This window comes from Magallana gigas, chromosome 3, assembly GCF_963853765.1.
Source record: "Magallana gigas chromosome 3, xbMagGiga1.1, whole genome shotgun sequence".
NCBI lineage: Eukaryota > Metazoa > Mollusca > Bivalvia > Ostreida > Ostreidae > Magallana > Magallana gigas.
Genome location: NC_088855.1, coordinates 539,786 through 546,115, shown reverse-complemented (window position 1 = coordinate 546,115; position 6,330 = coordinate 539,786). Strand labels below are relative to the sequence as shown.

Genomic DNA, 6,330 nt, shown 5'->3' with positions numbered 1-6,330 from the left:
TAATTTTCATGTCCCCTGGGGTATGGGTTTTGACTCTAGGGCAGGGCCAAAATGGATGTATATAGATGTTAATGCATATAACGTTAAAAAATTATCTTCTTTACTCCCACACACCTAAAAGGAAAACTGAATTCATTATTTTGTAGACCAGATCTTTTAGTTTTTCACCAAAATTATAGGTTTCACAGTTCTTTTTGAATTAAATGTGGTTGTCATTACAAAGAATGTGGGCGCTTAAGATGTAGATTCGGCAGGAATCTGGGCGCACAAGGAGAGTGAAAATTTTATCAATTAATTTTGAATATTTTTCGAATTATAACCGTTATTTGGTTTCTGTTGGATGTGGAATGAGTGGAAAAATATTTGAAATGCAAAAGGTTTCATTATAATATGGGTCTAAATATAGCAACACGATGCAATTCATGCAAAATCCTACTTATTTACAACTGTTTTTAAATGATTTTGTTGTCTCTGGGTCTTCTCTCCACAAATTTGAAACGTGTAAAGATAACATATTTCAACATTAAAAATGTCGCTTTTTAAAAAAAGATGGAGAGATGACCCAGAGATGACTAATTATGTACTTTTTCAAATTATTTTTTGAAGGATAAAAAACTAAGTCCATTGATATGACAGTGTTGTTTCAAACAGTACTTTATAGAGCATATATCATGTATATTGACAAGTCTCGCATGGCTTAGTGGTTTCGTCCTGGATTAGTGAATACAGACATTGAGTGTTTTGGGTTCAAATCCACCTGGTGGTCTTTTTAAAAAAAAAAAAACTTTTTTGTTCTAAATGTTTGTTATTATAACATGATGTTGAATTATAATATACCTGTATATTTTAATTTGTTGTTATTGATTTCTAGATCTGCTGTATGAACACTATAAAAACATTATTTTCTTATTACTAGTTTTTTAGGATATACACAATATAACTTCATTAAAATATGTTTGCATTAACATTTCCAACTAGTTATCGGTTTACCTCTCATTGCCATTTTTTGAAAGCTTTGTGAGTTTTTTAATAACCGGAATAGCCATGTACTTCGACTCTCAACATAATATATTTTTGTTGAAACCTGTACATAGCCTTTCGAGGTTATAGACATTTAAATCCCAATTGATTCGTGTCGAGGATTCCTGCAAACTTACAATCTTGTGCGCCCACTTTCTTTATAATTTTTCTACTCCAGTATGAAACCTAATGAATTAGATGCATATATGAGACTCCATGACAAGTTTGTGTATTGGATATATGCTACTCAGGTGACCGTTAAGGCCAATTGGCCTCTTGTTTAAAATCCTCATCTCTGAAACTAATCAGCCAGGAAAGCTGAAACTTGTGTGGAAGCATCCTCAGGTAGTGTAGATTCAAAGTTGTGAAAATAATGATCCCTGGTGGTAGCGTGGGGCCAAATGGGGGGGGGGGGGGTGTTAAATTTTTACATAGGAATGTATAGAGTAAATCGTTAAAAATTTTCTTCTGAGAAACTAATCAGCCAGATGATTCTTTATAATTGTTAAGACTAAAATTGGCTCCAGGACAATTCTTCGGCCTCACAAGAAGGTTCAGAGTTTGATGTAGCTTTATATCCCATATATAAACAATTGTTAAGGATCTTTTTGAGAACTGCAATACTCAACATGTGATACCGGTATGACTATAAAATCATCCTGTTAGAAAAGGGACTAATGATTATAAACATAAGAATATCCGGGGGGGGGGGGGGGGGATTTTATTTATACAGGATCTACATGTATTATTGTACATTGTCCAGATTGTTTGTATTATGACTCCATCCGCTGATTTTATCATACCTATTGTTCCTCAGATGAGTGATGTGGCCCATGGGCCTCTTGTTTTAGGTTAAGGTCATAGCAGACCATCATTTAAAATCCTTGTCTGGGTTTATTTAGGTTAAGGTCATAGCAGACCCTTGTGTAAATAAATTCCCTGTCTAGGTCATTCTCCACCCTTGCCACAATCTGGCTAATTCTTCACCAATAGGGTGCCCATAGTAAAAGGTTTGCAGTGACCTTGAACAAAGTTTCTAGGTCAATATGTAATGTTAGACTAATTAAAATTAAACATTAATATAATACTTGGGGAAAATCCAGTACAACCTACCAGTATGTCGCATCTTTTAATTTTTTGTCAAGCAAAAAACCAGCAATACGTGAACAAAATTAATTCATTGGTTCAGGTGTTTAAGCGTTGAATTAAATATAATTCAGTGTAAGTGGAAATGTCTGTCTTTGAGTGGAATCAGAAACGCGCAATCACACGGCCATGAAAAAACTACTTGAACTTCGATCTTTGATGGAAAATCATTCAGCAAAAAATTCTGGACAAAAAGGATGGAGTTCTCATTTTCTCTTTCTTCTACAAATAAAAAATTAAAATAAAACGTTGATACACAATCAACGGGTCTGGTAGGAAATATGTTAGTTACAGGTAAACGAGATGTTACACAGTTACAGGTAATCGGTAACATGTTACAGAATATTGGTTGAAATCCATTATAATTGGTTACATGGTTTGCTACGGAAGCATGTTACACCGGATTCAGGTAGTTATATTGCAGTTATACCGTTTACTATCTACACGCCCAGTTTATCGATTGGTCGAAATCCACAGCGGCTGAAACTGTCAGGACTGAAATTGACACGCCCTGTTTATCGATTGGTCGAAACCTACAGCGACCTAAAAAATGATCACGGACTGCACGAAATAATCATGATGATATAAGTCTCAAAGTCTCACAGGTGACGATTTGGCTGTTTCTTATAGCTAACATACTTATGTAAATTAACAGTAATTTAATGAGTTTTACTTACTTTTTATAATCAATTTATTGATTATTTAAAAGAAAAATGTTAACATAAACAATAAAATGCTTTCTTTGATGATTCATGCGGGCTATGCAGGTAACGATCATTGAAGCAAAAATTTTACAAACCCGATAATTATTAGACTTTCTTTGATGATTCATGCGGGCTATGCAGGTAGCGATCATTGCAGCAAAAATTTTACATAACCCGATAATTATTAGGCTGAACTCACGTCTGAATCAGTGACGTCCTTGACCTTTAGTGTCTTCATTCTCCTCCTGAAACAATGAGGAAAAATAGTGAAAACACTATTATGACATATATGTGTCATGTTAAAAATAATAAGGGCCTAGAGATGCTCCTCTCCCGTGAGGCTGCTGAGAGAATATTTTAAGGGATCGAGAGTTGCTGTTTTATATATAAAATTCACCATAAGAGGGACGAGTGTTTGTAATTGGGACAGACTGCGTTTTCTTAGACTGTTCCCAGCTTCTGAACTCCTGTACAGTATCCGCGCTAGGGAATGACTGGGGTGTAAAACATATACCATAGATCAGTACCGGGGGTCAATGCACAGTACAGAAACAAAGTGAGCATGCTTTAACCACATCTGTTACTCAGGATTTTTGTGGTTAAAGTAAGGGTTTTTTTCATTAATCAAGTAGAATAATACCTTATGTAATAAAAAAGCCCCAAAAATACATGCCGTAACTATTTACTTTTATCACTAGAGTCTCCAGAATATGCATACCCCCTTCTTCGATCACATGATTTCAACCAAAATCATTAATTGGCTCATATTAAAAAAAAATATCAAAGCAAAACAAAGATTCTAATGTTTTAATTAATCATTAAATATGTAAAAAAATAATAACAAGTGTGATTATCATTATTTGATTGATTAGAATTGAATTTTAAAATGAAATGTTACAAAAATGCTATTTCAAAATTTTTACATAATTTCACATTTTTTAACTTGTCTTAAAAATTTTATGGTTAAACACCATTTTTTAAACTTTAAAATATTAGATTTATGTCTACTGCAACTAAAAAGCAAAACAAATATAGGACTTCACATGCTTCTTTTTTTCTACGACCTTTAGAACACGTATACCCCTTTATCAAATGCAGCTAAAAAAGTGTCACAAACACAATTTAAAAATACATCAGAAAACAGCATTTTATTTCTTTGCTTTGATAAACCCTAAAATTCTTCTTTCAAAACTACATGTATTGAGTACAAATTAAGTTTTTGGACAAACAGTACATTTCCTTTGCATATATAGACACAAACGTACTAAAAATCTCAGTACAAAAATTCACGATTTCCAATTATTGGACTCAATAAGATCAAAACCTCTATATACATGTACTTGTAGACATTACAGCAAAACTCAGTTATAACGAAGTCACTGGGACCTAAGAAATTACTTCGTTATATCCGTAATTCGTTATAACCGTATAAGAAATTCATTAAATTTACATAGGTGGGGATCCAATATGACTTCGCTGTATCCGTGAATTCGCAATACTCGTGTTCGTACTAAACTAGTTTTACTGTATTTACACTTGACTGCTTCTATCAAATTCAGAATTATCAATTAAACATTAAATTTTAGGGCAAAAAAAGGTAAATCCGAACAAATATCGTTTTCGATTTTAAAGCTTATTATATCTACTAAATTGATGACGCGTCTGAGTAGGGGCCCACCTTAATCAGAAAACAGTGGTATAAACCAAATTCACTCACTTTAAAAGCCGCCAGGACATTATAGAAAACCACTAAGGTATGGTTAACAATTAATTTTTGACTGACTAAAGGTGCATTGGCCTTTTGTTGGTTTTTATTAGCTCACCTGAGCTTAAGTGAGCTTTTCTGATCATATTTTGTCTGCCGTCTCTCTGTCCGTCTGTCTGTCTGTAAACTTTTCTCATTTCCAACATCTTCTCAAGAACTACTGGGCCAATTTCAACCAAACTTGGCACAAATCACCCTTAAGCAAAGGGGATTCAAAGTTGTGAAAATTAAGGATAATGCCCTTTTTCAAAGGGAGATAATTAGATATAAATGAAAAATTTTGAGAAATATAAAAAAATCTTCTTCTCAAGAACCATTAGGCCAGGAAAGCTTAAACTTGTGTGGAAGCATCCTCAGGTAGTGTAGATTTAAAGTTGTGAAAAACATGACTCATGGGGGCAGGGTAAGGCCACAATGGGGGGGGGGGGGTTCGAAGTTTTACATAGAATTATATGGTAAATCTTTAAAAATCTTCTAAAAAACTAATCAGCCAGGAAAGCTGAAACTTGTGTGGAAGCACCCTCAGGTAGTGTAGATTCAAAGTTGTGAAAATCATGATCCCCAGGAGATAGGGTGGGGCCACAATGGAGGGTCGATGTTTTACATAGGAATATATAGGATAAATCTTTAAAAATCTTCTTTTCAGAAACTAATCCGCCAGGAAAACTGAAACTCGTGTGGAAGCATCCTCAGGTAGTGTAGATTCAAAGTTGTGAAAATCATGACCCCCGGGGGTAGGGTGGGACCACAATGGGGCGAGGGGTGTTGAAGTTTTACATAGGAATATATAGAGTAAATCTTTAAAAATCTTCTTCTCAGAAACAAATCAGCTAGGAAAGCTGAAATCAGTGTGGAAGCATCATCAGGTAGTGTAGATTCAAAGTTGTGAAAATAATAACACCCCCGGGAGTAGGGTGGGGCCACAATGGGGGGGGGGGGGTCAAAGTTTTACATAGGAATATATAGAGTAAATCTTTAAAAATCTTCTTCTAAGAAACTAATCAGCCAAACGATTCTTTGTAATTGTTAAGACTTTGGTCCCAGGACTATTCTTCGGCCTCACAAGAAGGCTCGATCAGAGTTTGATGTAGGTTTATATCCCATATATAAACAATTGTTAAGGGTCTTTTTGAGAACTGCAATACTCAACATGTGATATGATTATAAAATCATTTAATATTTATTCATTTGATGAGATATCGCCGCTTCTGATTGGTCGAAAAATTTCTTTGATACCTGCATCAATAAATTTGTGCCGGATCTACGCGCATTGATGAAGTTTTCCGGTCAATTTTTTCTTTGATACGTCGATCAATAGAAAAATTATTATCTTCATTTCTTAAATCATCCTGTTAGAAAAGGGACTGATGATTATAAACATAAGAATATCCAGTATCCGGGGGGGGGGGGGGGGATGAACTTTATTTATACAGGATTTACATGTATCACTGTACATTGTCCTGATAGTTTGTGTTATGACTCCATTTAGCTGATTCTACCATACCTATTGTTCCTCAGGTGAGCGATGTGGTTCATGGGCCTCTTGTTTTTTGTAAGCTGGCAAAATGTTAGTGAATCAATGTAAAGAACATTTGAAAACACTATACTCACTTCAAAGAAATGCAATTTGTCGTAGTTTTTCAACCAATCCCGAAATTCTTTTACTAGTGAGAATTCTGAATCGCGACGTCTTTC

The 6,330-nt window shown here is 34.6% G+C and overlaps 1 long non-coding RNA gene across 1 annotated transcript; it reads right to left on the bottom strand.

The window, feature by feature from the left end:
• Positions 1-2,134: 2,134 nt before the first annotated feature.
• LOC136273489 (uncharacterized) lies at positions 2,135-2,709 on the bottom strand. The gene is made up of 2 exons (XR_010711652.1): positions 2,597-2,709; positions 2,135-2,388 (listed from the first exon to the last, which is right to left on the bottom strand). It is a non-coding gene; the product is annotated as an uncharacterized lncRNA (long non-coding RNA).
• Between the last annotated feature and the right edge of the window lie 3,621 nt (positions 2,710-6,330).